Genomic DNA, 19,705 nt, shown 5'->3' with positions numbered 1-19,705 from the left:
TTCATTCGGACAATTTTTTTAATGGTCGGACGAGACCGTTCACGCAGGATCATTTTTAGATTAAAATTATTAGGAAGTTGAATTGCGTAACGTTTTTCTGCTTTCTACGGTATCAGTTTTACTTTGTCGAGACTGAGAGGAAATCTCCCCTTTCAGAAATAAAGGAAATGATAGAACGCAAGGGTGAAACATTAATTAATTTTTTATTATCGTCTGTCTCCTTTAAATGTCCTCAAAGACAGTTCGCTAAATTATCAGTAAAGATCATTGTTTTAACTATTACTGGAGGGATCGAATGATATGTGAAAGATTTAATAATGTATGACAGATAAATTTCGAACGTAGAGAAAACAGTTTGGTATTCCATTGATTATTCAACCGCAGGTCGAAAGTTCGCGCCTAAATATTCCCGGCAAATATATGACAATCTAATTCACCAGGACTAACGATTTCATAACCGTGCGCGCCAATTCACTCCTGAATTATTCAGAGTCACGATTAAGGTCGTTTGTAATGATATATTACGAATCGAGGGACGCGTTTGCTATGTGTGACGATGATTATCGTACATATCGTCATAATCAGCCAGACTGTTGTAAAACTGTCTGAGACAGTTCTCGTGGGAAAGAGCACATGGCAGCATTTTCGTGTCACGAATACTGTAAGAGCTTAGGTAAGCGAGTTATCGTGAATAAAAAGATAAGTACAAATGTAAAGATCTTTATTTCAAGCGTAATTAACTGCTAACGAGGGAGCAGTTTAGAATCGTTTTAGAATCAGGCTTTCCTAAAAAGCCTTTCCTGATTTCATGACGTTGGTGTTAACTTTGTAACATAATTTGCAATAATACTAATAGTAATTTTAGTCTTTGCATCGCTTTTGCAATAGACTGAATACACTGTTCCCTCAAATTGATCAGATGTTCCGAAAATATTTGAACATCAAATGAACTTTGAGTAATTTCTTTCAACGTTCCTTTTGCTTCAAAGAGAGTTTATTAGAACAATTCTTTTTATCGGTTTGTGGGACACTTTGCAGAGTTAATGGAATTAAATTACATGAATTTATAATCAGCTTACATACGTTTTCTACAATTTTTCAAACGGGGTTTTATCTGTTTAATATAAATTTTATTGTGATGGGGGGGGGGGGGTTAATGCGAGATAAGAATTGCTGCTCTAATAGTAAGCGTACGGTTGTGACGCAGGACCAAACAATCTCAAGGCAAACGTCCGGGGTAACATCGTCGTTCAGCTCGAGCTTGTTTATGCGCGACCCGTCGCCGGAAGACTGACGTGTTTTTCAGGAAAATGGGTGTTATCGGCGCGAGAATCTCGCATCCACGTCACCAATCTCGAGAGCGTAAGCGACGTGCGAAAACGCCAGTGCGTCGCGTCGTCTCGCGTTAGCGCCGATCGCTATTTCGGGGATGTCTTCAAGGGCGCTCGATGATGCGGACGTTGGGCGCGTCGTTTCCGTCCAAGAATACCACGAAGTATCTGGTCTCGGCTTGGATCGATATACCCGAGCAAGTATAAACGGGTAGCGCGATGCGGAACGCATTGCATTGTTACATTGTCTACGTACACCGTATCGATTATCCTGTCGACGGCTGACTGGCAAACTCCGAGGGGTGTCTCCTCGTCATAGCTTAACGTAGCTCGGTGTGCTTGGTTGACGTGGGGTTTGCTCAGTCCTTGTCTCTCCATATGTACGGAATTACTAGAATGCACGTTTGTGATACAGATCGTCCCAACTTTCTCACAGTTTCTCTTGTCTGGGGATTCTACGAACAGTTTAACGTTTGTTAACAAAACTGTCGAGATACTTCCATTTTGAACTCGTGAATGATTAAGAATTTAATGCATATCAGGAGTTTAAATTGATCTTTTAACGAAGCAACGAGACAATCGCGGATTTTGAGTAGATAAACTTTCGTAAAAAGAGATAATGTGAATTTCCTATTTCAAATTCAACATGGACTTTTTGTTCGACAGCTTAATTACGAAGAGATATTTATACACACAAAAGAGTTGCAGAAAACGATGATCTTTGATTATACCTTTCCCCATCAAAGAATACATTTTTAATTCTACAATAATACATTCGAATAACAAAAGAAAATGTAGGACCGTTTGTATATCTTTTTGCAAAGACTGGCTGTTATTGATACTATCACTACAGCTTTGCCATCGAAACATTCGACATTTCGTTATTCTTGCTTTACCTATGAATATTTTTAACGATCGTCTTTGAATAACGTGGCAACATAGTTCGTATACACATCGCACTTCAGCTCTATACGCTATTATAATGTTATGTATCTACAATACAAATATATAATATATATAATATATATTATATATGTACATTCAAGTTCGACGTTCAATGCAACGGATTGTAACATAATCCACCGCGACTAATTCTAGTTTCGCATTCCTCCCCACGAATCAACCAATTGGATCACATAATCGATCATTTGATCCCGCATGGGGACCACAACAGATTTCCTCATTTGCCCTGTTCCGCAAACGTACGCACAGAACCGGAAACACGTGCATGTGCGGTTGGTTCTTTTTTCTCTTCCCCCCCCCCCCATTTTATTGGTAAAGCGAGATTTTTCTTCCGGAGACTACATTCCGTCCGGCGTCCGTTGAAAGTTTCCGCGTTATTTTCCTGGAGTGAAGCTGAAAAATTCAATCACTGCGGAACTGCCCGTCGTCCGCACGAGCGTGCGCGCGCTCGCGCAACACCGTATCTGTGTTTCTTCCTGCTTTTCGCTTCTTAATCAATTCTGGTACCGACAGGTTGCCGCCATTCGCGCCCGGAAATGTCTCGCGGGTCTTACTCAGGTGATGCAGTTTTCTTGGATTCTGCTCCCTTTTTACACGAATATATACGGAATGCCCAGGATGCTAGAAGTCAAGTCGTTAAAAAGTAAAGTATATCCAGATATATGATTCGTAGGGGATCAAATTACTGTAATCGTCACATACAACACACAGAGACGTAACAAAATTATGTCACGAAATGAATTGTACCTCGCAACGGTGATTATTTAAATTATTACTCTCGATCACAATATTATCATTAATCTGATTATGAAATAATAATTGAAAATCGATCTTTGCTCTCATAATTCTTATCGCTATCAAGTGAAATTTTATGAAAACGTTAGTTTTATTACTAGTGACTGCTTTTTCCCGAAAAACATTTCGAAATGCTCAGACTTGATAAAGTTGCTACCATCGCGCGAATAGAATCCTACACTGAAAAAAATTTCTGGTTGAATATGGACGAATCAGATAATTCCTTTAGGATTTACCAGAATTCCTTTAGGATTTACCAGAATTCCTGTAATCCTACAGAAATTCTGGTAAATCCTAAAGGAATTCTGGTAAATCCTAAAGGAATTATCTGATTCGTCCATATTCAACCAGAAATTTTTTTCAGTGTACAATTTGTGGGTTTCTTTGTCAATGATTATTTTTATTAACTTGTGCCGCATGTACGATGAACGGGTCGTTGACGAGAGGAACTTGCAAACATTAAGGAGACACGGTCGAGAGATGATGTCTCGTGATTAGCATGCGCGCTTACGTATGGCATTACGCAATACGCGCAGTGGAAAAACGTGAAGAAATCCTAGATTTCAATGAGACATTGCAGTCGGTTCAAGCATATCATTAATCTCAAATATATTTAAAATTAAACGATTAAGCTCTTCCATATTATTTTAATATAATTACGTCACTAATTAAATATTTCAGCATTTATATGCATTTTTACTATTTTGCAGTATTTTATTACCGCGAGTATTTGTTTTTCTGAAATAATGTAATTGGAATTGAAGATAAGCGTTAAGTATCATAATGAACGCGTTCAAATAGCAGGATATGTTGATGTGCTCGATCGCTCTTTTACTGTCAGATAATATATGTTACGTGCAGCACTTGCTCAGTCGCGATTACAATCGCGGCTATTATGTCTTCGATGCTAAACGCGACGAACAGTATAGTGCGGATCGATTTGTTTCCGGAAGAACAAAATGAACGATACACAATGCTACACGTTTCAATTCACGTTACAACGTACAAGCGTTATTCACCGTCCCGTGGGGTATATGGGAGACCTTAAATTTTATGGAAATGCACAGAAAATGTACGGTATTTCGTAGTTTACACTTCATCTAATAGTAAGTACAAATTTTAACTGGCGATTTTATTGAAACGGTGCGAAGAAATCAATTAAATTCCGATACGTTATTTATTTTGGCACGAGAAAGTTTCATTTAGTTTTCGATTTATTACAGATGCAAGTTTTTCGGTGTTAATTTATAATCGAGCTCTTTGTCGATATTAAAAATGTATAAAAGAATATATTTAGAAAATCCACATATTGCAATATTGGATTATCACTTTGTCTCGGTGTAAAAGTAGGTTTGGTTATCATCTATTTTCGAACGATTCAGACCCTTTTTTTTGCATCACAAATATACTCACGATTTATCCTTCGATACTTACAACTCGATATCTAACTTCTGATAAATTTGTTGATACGAGAAAATGAAATAGACTCCAACGTGTTACCTAATTTGGCATGGAACGTTTCTACTCTTATGTTTAGTAATTTTATTGCGGATGTAATTTTGCATGTCGTTAATCAGCTTACAATTGAGCTTTTCATCCCTTTTAAGAAAGTATGTATAACAGAGATTCACGATTTTATTATGTCAACAAAGAGTGGCGAGAAAGAAATCACCTTAAAGAATAACCTTTTTTAATAAAATAGGTAAAAAAAGACGCCAAGTATAAGCGCCATCCAACCAAGAATTATACAATTCAATTATTTGAATATATTTTGTTAGGAAAAAAAAACATTTTCATCTTCTCTTACAAAAGTAATGATATCAAATTGTTATGTTAACAAGGGGTGACGTAGAAATAAATCATCAGATATACGAAATTAGTCGCGTATAAGCATATTTTATTTGCAACGCACAAATGCATGGTCCCCTTTGTCAGTCAGTCACGTGAAAAATTTGTACTACGATATCATATATTATTTAGATCTTATCAGCGTGCTTCTTTTATTCTCCGACAAAAGGGTCAAACAAACTTGACGTTCGTTTCTCGGAATGAAGCAAGAAATTAGATTATACCAAAGGTTACTTCATTTTACATCTCGCGAGCGGGAATAGAATTGTCGGCAAGCTTATGTCGATCGGCAAACTTAATCCTCTTCGAGAGAACAAGCTCGACGCAGCGACGTCGAGACGAGTCCTTGACATGTACGTACATCCGGAGCGAGATGTTTTGCAAGCTTGTCGTAGAGAGCAGTGAAAACCAGGGGAAGCTCTCTTAATCCCGTTGATTAACCATCCGGCGGGTGTTCGCGTCCTCTCGCGTGCAGATTTCAGCAGTTGAGTGGAGCAGCTGGGCACCTAGGAGGGTGTTCCGTCGAGGATTTTTACGGCTGTAAGCGGAACGGGTTGTATATCCCCCGGTCGCGCGACGCTCCAATTTGCGTAGCTTTATCACCTCGTTCCGCGATGTTTGCACCGTGCAACGGCGGAGCGGAGCATCGCGTATTTTACACGCCTGCCAAGCGGAGACATGACGCTTCGATGGCTGTTGGTCGTCTCGCGACGTGCTCTCGATGGAAAATAAACGGGGGATTGATAGCCCGTTGGGGAAGATTAGAGCGACATTGCCGGGATAGATTTCGTGTCTTTCTTTCAAGTTTCCGCGCGGCTGTCTGTGTTCTTTCTGTCGATGCTTTTAAAAAGATATATTGCGTGAAAATTTTTAAATGAGACATGGATTCAAAGAAGTCGCGGTATCCGGCATTTTACAATTGACCGTAACACGTACAACAGGATCGTTTCACCAAGAAGAATGGATCGCCCGACAGGAAGATCTCGCTAGACATCTGTGTGTTGAATGAACGAAAAATAAAGAGAAACGGGGAAATCTTTTCTCGAATAAGGCGGCCTACGAACAGACGTTGCTCTGATAAGCGCTCTGCTAGACAACGGAGGGGTTCTTAGGATGCGCTGTAACGAACGAAAGAACGAAAAGGGCGAGAAGAAAAATGGAGGTGGTAGAAAAACGGGAGAAAGGGCGAGTCCCGCGTAGAGACGTTTCTTGCGTAGGAACACAGCGCAGAGAAAGTATACAGAGAAAAGTTCTAATGCCAGCGGTTGGAAAGCAAGCGGGACGCGGAAGGGAGCGGGAGACGAAAAAAAAGAATATATACCCACATTTTATTTCGTACGTGTATATACATACGAGTGTATATATAAAAGGGCGGAAGAAAGGGGAATCTGGATTATCACCGGCGCGAAACGAGGAGAGAGAGAGAGAGAGAGAGAGAGAGAGAGAGCTGAGTGGTGGGGACCGAGGGTATGGGAAGACGGAGTTGACGAGAGTTTCCTTTTGCGGTGAGTTTCTGGGAGATGTGCGCAACACATAGCAACATACCTTTGCAAACTCGTTTTTCGCATAATGTACGTACCTCCTCGCCACGTCACACACGTCCCGCGTCACGCGCGACGACTCGTCGCGCAACCAAGAGTCATCGCGCTACGCCACGAGACCCAAAGAACTCCGGAGCCCCGTCGGCGATCTCCTTTTATTAAGAGCCTGCCACCTACTCAGCTGCCGGGATTTACAGTGTCTTCTGTTTCTCGCCCGGCTCGTTCGCGTGATGTACGGCCCCGGGCAGTCCACTCTGCCGCGCCACTCTGCCTCTTGACCGTTGACTGATTTTTCCCCCCGACGCCGTGGCACGACGGATCGTTTAATCGTTGCTGTCGCAAAGAGACGTCTCCCGGATTGGGAATAGTTCGGGATTAGAACAAACATAAACCGCTTTCGATGTTACTTGATATTAATTATAAATTTATAGCGTTATTAGATGTCTAACGCGTTTGGAGCGCAAACAGTTTCTGTCATTAATTGCGTTTCTGAATAATTATAATTGTTTAATTTGTTTAAAAGCTATCCAATAAAACTGACAATTGTGAGAATGAAATGTACGTAAATGTATCGCCTCGAGAGTTGGGAGATTATTGTATGTTCGCAAAATTTCGCTCGCGAAATCACTGCCTTGTTTTGTAATCCGACGTAATCACGTTTCGCGTTTCCGCTCGAACGACGCGGTCTCGCGTTTTTAAGATCCCGGCCGTGCGAGATGCATGATTAACGCGCCGTAAGGACTTTGAGGAATTTAAGGACGAGAAGGGCGCAAACGTTCAACGGTTCGTGAAATTATTTAGCAGCCGCGCTGATCTCGTATTCTCTCGCAGCCCGCTGTGTCTCCGCCGTGAAACTCTGGCGGCGACGTTTGACGCGATGCATTCACAAAGGGAATCTCTATGCGCTACAAGCGTACGGGATCGGCAGGTGCGTCTCCTCAACATCCGCACGACCGATTCCGCTCAAATGGATGCTAACTGGAGAAGAGCCGTCACATACAATCTGACGGCGGCGGCGAAGGTAGCGATGATCAAATACAGTGCGCGCGTTTTCTCATCGCTTCTTCGATTCTTTTGGTGCATCTTGAATCAGGTGCTTAAGTAGTCCATCTGAGCGCTTAAGAGATTCACGTTTACCAGATTGATTGGTATCAACGAACGTGGGAGCCGCTTGCCGTTGGCGAATTCGCGACGTTCGTCCCGGCGGAAGTTAATTTAAACAAGCGAGACAGAAGGGAGGGCAAAAATAATAATAATGAGAGAGGAAGACGTTAAGAAGAGCGAATTCTCTCGCGAGGTGAAGGAGCGAGAGAGCTGCGGGGAGAAACGGGGGAAAGAGATGAAAATGCGCGGTGGAAACTCATCCCCGGTCCTCGGTCCCCGTCGGTCGGAACTTCTCGCACAAAGAACTCCCGGGAGTGTTCATTCGTCCAGAGAATTTAATGCGCCCGGCCGCGCCGCAATTAAAACGCGCTGTGGACCCTCACGCGACTTGCCACACGCGGGACTCGCTCGTTCCTGATTACTTATTGTTCCCGATAGTGAGAAAGAAAGAGAGAGAGACAGAGAGAGAGAGAGAGAGAGAGAGGGGGCAAATGGAAACGACGCGTAGAATCTACATGGAACAATGCCTGCTACAGCACGGCGATCTCAAGAAGACGTGTCGAGCACAAAGGGAAACTATCTCTCGTCTCGGGCGTCCATCAAGGCGCGGCGACCCGCTTAACTGCCTTTTAACCCTTCCTTCAATGGACTGACGACGAGACCGGGGGCGTTGGGAGCTTTATTGACGCTCGACCTTGAAAATTAATTCCAGCAAACGCGTCGAGGGTGACGGAGAGCAAGCGCTCTCCCTCCCTCCCTCCCCCTTCCCTCTCTTTCTCTCGCCTCCCCCGTCTGCTTTTCGCCGCCGTTGTTCGGCGGTCGCGACTCTCCCACGAGAGTCGCCGCCGCGAAAGGAATTCGCTCGGGTATTTATTCACGGCGAGAAATTTAATCCGGAGTTTCTGGCGTAATAACCATCCTGTCGCGCACTAGGAATAACAATCGAGCTCGCGCCGCGTCGCCCCTCAAGCCAACGAACGGCTTCGAATTAATTTTCACCGCCGGCGCAAGTTACGAGGGCACGCCGCGCTAGAAGCTCGAACATAATCATCGGCATCTTCGATATCTTGGATCGTAACGTTTGCGGATGCTTTATATATTAGGTCGGTTGTTTGCGTTAATTTTCGGGTTAGATACGACTGTGAAATTAGCATGAAATTGTAGGAATTTAATTGCAATCTAAAATGAAGCTAACCAGTTTTAAATTATAATTCTGTTGTTGTTCAAATGTTTGCGTCAAGGAAGGTGCAATATCGTTAGGTGCAACTTGGGTTATTTGCAAAATATGTTTATTGCATTAGTTTGTGTAAATTAGAATAGTTTTCATGAAAATTTATACGAATTGATTGACGCATCGTATTGTAAGCATTTTAATGTACGTTTGTTTTATCGAGAAAAATATTTCTGCTTATATGATATTATATCATAATATGCATATTTTGTAAGTAAAATAAACCGATTGCTACTGCAAACGTTAGCATCAAACTTTTAAATTGCATATTTAAAACATTTTTCGTAGATTTTATTAAAATTGTACGAAATATACTGTTGGTAAAGAAAATAATTCCCAAAGCGAAATTACATCTGCTATTGAACGTAGGTAAGAAAGTGTCAATGGAAATAAACGAAAATTAAAACGCATATTTTCGAAGTTAGGGCGCGCGCGCGCGCGCGCGCGTGTGTGTATTATGCAATTGATTTACTTATTATTCTTATTTGTTAATTAAGCATTGTTTTTTTCCTCCGCCAGCTTGTAATGATTTAGCAATGCATCTCAGTGTTTAGAGGCGACTTAAGAAAAGCTGCTTAAATGTCACTGGCATTTCCCTTATTTTCTCAAGTATCTTCTTTCTCAAACTTTTGATCTCGCAATGCTTCGTAGACTGCCTTTGTCTCTGGAGCCGATCTCGAAAATTACGAAGTAACACAAAACAATGGCTTCTTTCGCGCAGTATCGAAGTTTCCGATTCAATACCGCAAGAAACTTCTTCGACTAGTTGTCCCAGTTACGCGTTTAGTAGAGATCGTTAAAACACATGTAGTTCACAGCAGGGCTTCATCCTTTCCCGACACAATTTTAAGTAAATCTTTTCCTTGCGGTTCTCAATTCTCGAGATTATTGCTGATTTTTCAATATCAAATTAAACTTGCCAAAAATTTCTGTTAGGAAAGACCGAATTATTATGAATTAATTTAAATAATTCGATTACTTATTGTGGGCCCCAAAATTGGTTGCTGTCTTTTTTTCCCCCAGAGTAGCTAATAGATTCTTTTCGAACCATTAGCGTGCAATCGTTACGTTCATATCTCGACGATTTTGTGACTCAAAGATGCTCCTCTCGCGGGAATCGCGAGTGCTTTGACATTGAAAGGGATTTCTTACGATAACGTTAAATTAAATTACATGCTAGCCCTAGCACGAGCGACGGCACACTTGGCACGGTTGCCGGGCCGCCTCGCCCATGCATAATGCATACGATATTTTGTGACGTTCGGATGCGACTGTATCCCCCTGTCTCCCCAGTTTGCTACCTGCTATGAATTCTCACGGCGTGCCGCGTCGATCTGCGAGATTGAGCGGGCAGGAGGGTGGAGCCCCCCGTCGCATGAATTTCGAGCGGCGAGGCCCCTCAACGGTTACTAATAGAACCGCAAATATTGGCGATCTCGAGGGGAGTATGAGAATCCCTCTCCCCGGAAGGAGGGATAAAACGCGCTGGATAAACGCCTCCGTCGAGAAACTCTCTTTCGCTGAATCGAAACGAGCACAAAGGCGCGCGTGGAGCGTGTGGTTTTACAACGGCGCGATCTTCGAACGTAGCAGTTTTCTTTTTCGTTCGTTCAATATACCGTGCTTTTACGTGTACACGCCGTGCGGAATAGATGGATCGATGAATGGTTCATTAGGGATTCGACAGGTGATTTTTCCGCTAAATTATGATAACAATGCTATCGTGTGTCTAGCTCCCAGCTTGACTTTTAGCGAATTCGATTGCTTGCACTAGTGCGCACTGAGTGCACACCAAGGCCTGTTTATAGTCAATTTTTATATTTAACAAATTAACAAAATTCGTATGGCTCAAATGTGCTAAACGCAAAGAGTGAGAACAAATGTCCATAGGTAAATGGCCTCATTTTTATGCATACGATTTTGGTCACAAAGTGGGCACCAAACGAAAGGTCTCGTCGAACTGATTAGATATGTCAGTCTCAGAGTGTACCTATTTAACGGCCCAGAGATGTCGGGCTCCAAAGATGTCATTAGCATCGACCATTAGGAAACCTTTAGTCGACTCCAACTCGGATCCATCAAACAGTGTGGATCCACTTGGCCGAAAGCCTTTGGTACCTGATAGTAGATCATTTTGGTAAAGCGATTCAGTACCATTTTGAACATGTCAGTGACAAAAGAAATGTGTTTTTATCCGGAAAGGTTTTGGCTTTGGAATTTTAGAAGCCCGATGTCTCTTAACGTTATCGTAAGAAATCCCTTTCAATGTCAAAGCACTCGCGATTCCCGCGAGAAGAGTATGTTTGAGTCACAAAATCGTCGAGATATGAATGTAACGATTGCACGCTAATGGTTCGAAAAGAATCTATTAGCTACTCTGGGGGAAAGAAGACAGTTAGCAACCAATTTTAGGGCCCACAACTAGTAAATAGGTACACTCTGACATATCTGCGATCATCTTGACGAGATCGTTCGTTTGGTACCTACTTTGTGACCAAAATCGAATGCGAAAAGAATGTGGCCGATCTTGTTCTCACTCTTTGAAGGAATAAAGGACTAAGAGTCGTGACGTTATAATGTATAATATTTCCTATTGTATAATAATCTTAATCATTCCAGCGAAAATCGACTATGCCGTGTCATTCATATTACAAACCTTTTCATTCGGCGATATCCGATTCGTCTATCGCTGGTCAAGTCTCGGTATCTCCACGAGTAAAGTTCGGTAGTTTCACAGTCGAACCACGTTTTTGATCGTACTCTCATCATAACTTTCATCCTCTTCCGTTTACTGTCCGGCCACGGTTATCTACTAGCGCGCAAGGATTCGCGAATAAATAAATTTTGCCGAAATATTCGCGCAGAGTTACAATTCTGACCGGTCCTGTCGTAACTTATTAGTTTGTTCTTTCTGGCTGTGCCTCTCTTTACCGGGGTTTTATCTCTCCTCCCTTCTTTCTTTCAGTTTATGGCGCGAAACTGTATTTATTTATTTCGCTCTGTTGAAAAAATGTGGCCGCATAAAAATTGCACGTTATGGCACGTGAAATAACTCGACGGAAGTAGAGAGTGACACGTTTGAAGAATAGGAGTGGATCAAATCCATAATTTGTAGTATCTGTTTTAAATATGAAAATGTATGCAAAGTGGCGCTCGTAAATTATGGACGTGGTCCACTTTTACTCAGGGCTCTCCCCACCTTAGATTTAAAGCAGACTTGTACAAGACTGTGTTAATATAATGGTTCTACCACGAAGTGCTTTCAAGCGACTATCGTAGCTGCTGGCCCAACAGTATGACGGTTGTTCAATAATAATAGCGAAGTGCTATGGTTTTATGTAACTTTAATTTAACTTGAGCTAATGCGAAATTAAATCAGCGATGGTTGCAGAGTACATATATAAATGCGATTTCGGTCCTTTCAAATTTTACTTTAATTCAACGAGCAAATTTGCAACGAGTATGTTTCTTAATTTTTTAATATTCTCGAAGCTCACGTCGAAATTTAGGAACTTACGGAGATGACATTTTGAAATTTGTGGTTGATATAATTTAATGATATTTCAAGCAAAAATTTGTTTCGCTTAAGAGAAAGAAATCAAAACTTGTTATCTTGAAATAATCCGATTAATCTATCAGTTTGTTTACGTCGCAAACATACATATGTAATTAATCTTCAACAAATACGAGTTATAAAACTTTGGCAGTGAAATAACAGGAAATTATTCATTGCGAAGAAACGTATATTAGCGTTTAAAGAAGAGGAATTACTTCACGCATTCCCAAATCTTTCTAAGAATACGCGTGAGTTTTTAATTCGGCCTCGACAATTTCTCGTGTCTCCGTCAGCACTTTGTTTCTTACGTGTCACGTACGGAAAAGAGCGACGCATCCCCGATGCAACGTGCGTGCAAGCATAACATAATCATAGCTTTATACGTTATGAGGCCGCCTGTAACACTGCCGCGCGTTATAGGTACCGTAATTACAAATTCCGCTCGATTACCGTCATCAACGACGCGTACGTGCTCGAATTTGCGATCGGATTGTCGGAATTTGCTTTTATTCGCCCGAGCGCATTGTCAACGAGCGTCGTGCGCGTTGTACTCGCGGCTACAGTCGCGTTTCCGCGAGCATCGCGATAATCGAGACTACTACCCTTCGCACGGAAATCACCGGTAATACGTGCGTCGGTTACTAATCGGTCGTGCCGCACAAAGTTAGCGTTTTCGTGACCGTAGGAGTGAACGTGACCGAAGAGGTGTTTTTTTTTTATTCACGTTAAACGTCTTGGCGCGGGGTAAAAATGGACGAGAGGGAGAATCGAGTAGCCAAAAAATGTATACAGATGAGATTTTCGTGTACATTAGATCTTCTCGTGCATAATCATCTTAGCAGAACGGCAGCTGAGGCTTTACATTTTGTTTTTCGTATGATTGAAGAAAAAAGTAAATAGAACGGTAGCTGATTTTTGCATTAAGTAATTTTACGAACCATGTTGCTTTTTCAAACCGGGGAAAATCTGGCTTGTAAAAAACTGAACGTAAAACTTGCTCTCTTTCGTTTTAGAATTTCATTAAACTTGTGCCGCGAAGCACGTGCAACTATTCACCAGCATTTATTTAATCTGCGAATACTGAATTAATAGGTTAATATTAATTTCATACTTAATTTTATACATAAAACATTTAAAATCTAATTGCGTGAATATTTTTATCCGATTTAGTGAATGGGAAAAGACTTAATATTTGAATTACGCTAACTTTTTATTATGACGGAAACGTAGCTTTAGCTGATAGCCTTCCAAGTGGATTACTTTTATTTATTTGAATTATTAGGGATTTGTCACGTACCTATATTTAAATTTGCAAATCGATATTGTGATACAATTTCATTTCAAATCAATTTCGAATCATTTTAAATCAATTTCAAATTATTTCAAATCAATTTCAAATCATTTCAAATCAATTTCAATCAATCTAAACGCAATGAATCTCTAGTTTGAATTTCTATACGATATATCGTGTCTTCGGCGGGCGATGATCTCCCTTCGAAAAAAGATATCCCCCCGGATTTTTCCTCATTCGATCAGCAGCAATAGCTACGACGAAATCGTAAGGCTGCAGTAACGGCGGACATGGATTCACTCGGCGATCCGGTCGCGGTAATAGAATCGCCGTCAAATCGACGCGAAAGTCGTCGGACTCTTTCTTCGAGTTCCGCGCGAGGCGCGTGAGGGACAAAAATCGAAAGGGATGGAACAACGCTCGGAAAACGGACGGGTGAAATAAATCGACCGGTTGTGGCTCTTTGATCGAAAGTTCGAGCCGCAATCTTTCTCCCATCTCCCCATCCTCCTTCCACTTTTCTCAACCCCGTACGTGCATCCAGCCCGCGGTTCCGTCACCGCCGCGCCGGTGCATCCGGATGCAATCCCTCGGCGGCTCCGCGCCGAAGTAAGTTTCGCGTAAACTCAATTTTCGCGGCGAGAGACTTTTCGGTCGAATTCCTCGGCGCCGTTCGGAAAACCGTGATGGGAATCCGCCTCCAATCGCCGGGATTTAGCATAATTCGAGACAAGCGTGACTTCGATTCGACCCATCTCGCGATATCCGACGAGATTTCTCCCCTCCTCTCTCTCTCCTTTTTTCTTTTATTCATTGTTTTGCCAAAGGCACTTGTGAAATTTCCGGTGGAAGTTATTTACCGTTATCGATTTAACCGTAGCATCCGTGCACAGATCGGGTCAGATTTTTTTTTGTACGAATTTTCATTTTAATAACAGACGGAATTTTAAACGTACGCGAAATAACTTTTTTCCATTTTTTTTTAATTCACCGAGCAAATCTCTGATATGGATTTTACCGGCGATCTTAATAAATCAAGAAAATGGATAATATGAAAAATGTTGGCGGTTATAATATCGATTCGACACACGGAAGCTTTAGGGCGCTTAATTTCGGTTTGTATTTGCCGAGCTTTTTAATTTGCCTTGAACGGGAGCCGACTTCGGATTAAAGACCAGCTCGGAAAGAAAGCTCGCGATGCGGAAGCCTATACGATGTGACAAAGGAAAAGTCGGATATTTTAGATTAAGGCGCAAAAATATGAATAATGTAAAATATGCCGAAGAGAAGAATAACAGAAGTGCCATAGTAATAAGACGTCGTTGTGAGGAGAAGGGAATATTAACTTGAACTCTTTGAGCATGCAGTTTCTATGCAGCAAATTATTATTCAAGATCGATATAAATTACTGCGAAACTAATTGTCTCTGAGTTTGTCCAAATTAAAGATGAGAATTCGAAATTGTCTGACAATGAGAAATGTGAAAGAATTATAATAGAATTCATTACTCTTAATTACTCTCAATGTTCCAAAGTATTAGCAGTGCACATTATTCTTACATACATCGAGCTTCATTTATAGAGGGAAGTCCTCTACTGTGAGATAGGCTTCTAATATGAGATAGCAGGTTTTCAACATATAAATTTAATCGCAATTGTCTTCATTCACAATGATCACACGATCTAACAATGAATTGTCCATTAAACAGATGTCACTCCAAGGGCAATAAGTTCACGAATGAAACCAATAGATAATGTCTATTAATTTAGTAAAAACTCTGCTATCTCATATTGAAAGCTTATCTCATACAGAGTACTTTACTCTATATTTACAGTCCATCCTTTGTTCAATTCCTTGAGAACTGTTCGAGAAGAATTCGGATTCTCGATTTACGGCGATGTAATTCTCAATAGGCCGCACTGACAAATTTAATGCTTCCGAATTACAATCAGATGTCAAATCAACGCCAGTTTTTTTTATCCGTGTGGAAAATGCGAATCATCAGGGACAAGGGACACTCGTGTCCCTTCGACAACAACGAAGATGCGTACGTGCTCTCGCGTCCAGGGAGTCAATTCTGTGTCGTCTTGCAACATAGCGAAAATGTTAAAGCGGCTTTGTCTCTTTCTAAGGGGACAGTTAGAAAGCGACAGAGCTGCTCACTTGACATTTTCGCTACAGTGCAAGATGCAGAATCGACCCACAGGCCTCGGTTAGATTTGTCATGGAAAAACGTTGACGTCTCTCCGTCACGCGTCCGCTCGTTACACGCTCCGCGCGTCCGCGGGGCGTAACAGGAGTCGCGAAAAATAAGCGGAGAGGAGGCGGCGACTGGATATAAGCGCATGAGTAAACACGTGGAGTTAGGTGCCTCTGGGGGTGAGCGGAGTAATAACCGGCGGGCCCATAAACCCCAGGGGCTGCGAAAGAAAATTAAAACCGTAACTATACGCCACGCGGCGGCTGTACGGCCGGGTTACGTCCTAGCCGGCGCGGCGTTCCGATGCATCGGGATGCTGAGGGGCCGACGGGAACACGGGGTGGACGCTCCTCGTTTCCTCCCAAGTACATTTTACGCTGTTTTCTTGCCTCGGGATAGGGCGACTCTTGACTTCAAGCGCGGGAAGATACTTGCGAATAATACGAATAAAAATGCCAGCGTCGTGTTTACGAGGCCGACGGAGCATAAGGCAGTCACCTTCTCTCTCTCTCTCTCTCTTTCTTCCTCTTTATTCTGCCGTCTACTTTTCTGCGCTTCTCTTTCTCTCGCGTTCTTCCGTCTTTCTTCTTCCTTCATTTGCCCCCAGCCTCCATCTTTTAACGGGCATGCCTCTTCGTCTTGGCGTCGCGACGTCGTCATCGTCGACGAATGGCCTCTTTCTCTCGCTCTTCTTTTTTTTTCTCTCTCTACCGCTGCCTCTCGACTCTCTCAGGTAGGCGAGTACGCTCGGTTTATTGTGCTAACGAGCGGTCGCGCTTTAGGGTCTTTCGCTTCTAAGCCGTTCTAATTTTCCTACTGGACCGCTAACTGTCGCCACTTGTATGAGACACACTATATGCATCGCGTTTTAGGCTTTCTCTATTCAGAAGTCGTTTTATTTAACATTTTACAGTACTTGAAGTTACACTATTTTTTTTTTGTCAAGAATTCTTGATATCATTTAAAATGCGGAAAGCGAGATCGAAATAAAAAAATTTCTTCTTCCGTAATTTTGCGTAACTTTTTATAATACGTCATGTATTTATTAGTCTTTTTGGTTTTACTACTTTGTTGACTGTGTAGCCAATACTTATCGCGAATTCTCTATATTGCCATCTTAAACAATCTTTTTGAAACAATATTGCATCGAAAACTCCTTATATAAATTTAAAGAAGTGTTATCGAATTTGATGAAATATTTTAAAATATGCACAAGCACAGTAATTTATTTCATATTTTGCAAATTTAGGAAATTCGTCTTCAGCTTCTAACGAAAGAAACTAGGTTTGTCACCACTGTATAACTGAGATTTATTAAAGCAGTGAAAATGCAATGCATATGGTCAGCCGTGCTCCTCGATTTTGTAGATATTCTGAGAAAAATCTTTAAAATTGATAATCGTGATTCAATGCTTAACGCATATGTATTTGTAACAGACGCACAATAATCGAAATTTGGTGAATTCGAATAACAATTAACAAACATTCTGTAGAATAACAATATTGATTTGAGCAACGAATGTTTCAAGGTAGTACCGAGAATGCCGATGAATAATTGTCCGTTACGTAATATTTTTGAGCGCATATAACTTTACGTAGTTTGCGGTTATTTTCGCGTGGAAAAAGATGATGTAATTAACAAGAATTTTTTTCCTGTTTCAGGTATGTTACTCTTCAACCGCAATCAATATTACCGCATATCCGTAAGTAAACACGTGGCGCGCATTGCGTTCATTAGCTTACACGTAATGGGATGATGTGAGAAATATTACGATATTAACAAGCAACAACGTTCATTATGCAAAAGCCTGTAGAACATTAACAATGTTGCCGGCAAATAGGACGTTCGTTTCACTCGTTTCATTCGTTTACTCGCGATTTTCTTTCAGGCTTGTGCGTTTGATTCGGTAATTCGGGATTTATCGATTGAAATGAATAAAATCTCTGCTGTTTGTGCAACGAAGTTTACATAAAACTATTGTAGATCTCAAAGCTGAGCCCTGAATTTTTCTATAAAATTCATTCGTGCTCCTTGGATTTCGCGTCAGATACAGAAACACACTATGCGAACATAATTGAAAATTTCTACTTTTATCTCCAAGTCTTCAGTCACGTGTCTCTCTGAAGAGGCATGTAAAACTTAGAAAACTGATTTCATTACATTTAGCTGCTACTTTTTACGTACAAAGTTCCGAGCCAATTAAAAAGTTCCCCAAAGTCAACTTCTCTTGCGAATTTTAATGAAAAATTTGTTATATAAAATATTGTATACACGAAATGATGAGATTTGCGTTTTCTATATAAACAAAAGACCTAACAGGAACTATGCAGAATTTGCGATCTGTTTCGACTTTTTCTTCGCTGGCGGCCGTGACAGGTCGGTAGCTTGTTGCAAATTCGCGCGCGCGTCCAATGTTCGGCTCTTTCTTCTTCTTTTTTTCACCGTGGAAGCATATGTTTACATTTTCTTGCGGAAGTCTCGCGCCCCAGGATAATGACCTTTCTACTCGCGCGGAGCAGCCATCCCGAGCCACTGTATTTTCATAACGTTGCGAGTTTCCGCCGTAACCGTAACTATTCCCCGCGGCGGCGGGAAGAGTGTCGTAAAAAGAATCATTTCGAGAGAAATCGTAACTGGAACTTTCAAACGTGATCATTCCCGACCGCTGGACGGAAACTGCATATTTTATTCCGCATCCAAGTTCTTTCCCTCTTAGAATCTCATTGACGCAGATAAACACGCTTCTTAACGTCGGGCAAATTCAAGTTGGAGACGAAGTTACATAGATGTTGATACGAATTAGAATTCGGTTGTTTCCTGTTCCGGTTACGGTAACAGTTGCGGTAATGGAAATGATATAAATTAATAAATGTGTTCGCAGATGAACACCAGAAAATTAAACAGCAGACCAGAAAGTAGACTCAACGTATGGTTTCTTCGTAATTGAGGAACCAGATTGTTGTATCGTAGTGCAGAGCGTTGTTAGAATTTTTTTCATAATATTACAGTTGACAAATTCACCGGAGTAATATTGAAATTAATTATAATAATGCATTGCGAAAGACGTAAAGTTAATGCTGTTTCACAATGGAATAAGACGAGGGAAAGAGAACGGGATAAAAACTCCACGATGGGACTCTTAATAGGTCTATTAGCATCTACAGTTTTCATTTCTAGAAAAGTAAAGCGCAAGTTAAATATCCGTCACAAAGATGAAGAAGAACTAACTCAAGAGGCTGATTAAATTATGATTCTTGTTCCGCTCTTATATTCTTGTGACCATTTCCGCTTTATCTCCGACGATATGTTTCTCTCGTAATTCTTACCCGCCATTTCCCCCTTTTCTCGAGAGTCTTTTCAAGCCGGCCCTATCAACCATTCGCTGACGCGTTTCATTACCCGCATCATATCGATTGTCTTCAATTACCAACTCATTACCCGACATTACGTGATGGACGGACAATTGAAACGAAGCCGCGCGGTATTTTATGCGGGAAATTCAATTATCCGTAAATTGCGTATTTATTGACGTGTCCACGCGAACTGTAATTGGAAATTCATAATCGTGTCTCGGTATAATCAAAAATGCCGATAATCGCAATTATTATTCGCATTACGCGAAATAGAGAGATGTGCGGGGCGTTTTTTTCTCCCGCATTTGCGCCGACAGGCGAAAGTGTCAACTCTACGAAGTACGGAATCGAATACGCGAATTGTTACCGGAGGTTTCGCTTTCGAGATAGAATTCTATTACACGTATGCTTGTGAGATAAACCAGTGAAGGTTGAATCATATGGGGAATTACACCGTGTGTTTCCCCCATGAGGCAAGATTTCGCGATATTC

The 19,705-nt window shown here is 41.4% G+C and overlaps 1 protein-coding gene across 3 annotated transcripts in view; it reads left to right on the top strand.

Moving 5' to 3' along the window:
* The window catches only part of LOC105560464 (furin-like protease 2), a 343,623-nt gene that overhangs the window by 170,109 nt on the left and 153,809 nt on the right, over positions 1-19,705 (top strand). The window lies entirely within an intron of this gene.

This window comes from Vollenhovia emeryi, unplaced genomic scaffold (assembly GCF_000949405.1).
Source record: "Vollenhovia emeryi isolate VEMERY1.0 unplaced genomic scaffold, V.emery_V1.0 DF939229.1, whole genome shotgun sequence".
NCBI lineage: Eukaryota > Metazoa > Arthropoda > Insecta > Hymenoptera > Formicidae > Vollenhovia > Vollenhovia emeryi.
The sequence above is the reverse complement of the archived record's forward strand: the minus strand, read 5'-3'. Positions and strand labels throughout refer to the sequence as shown.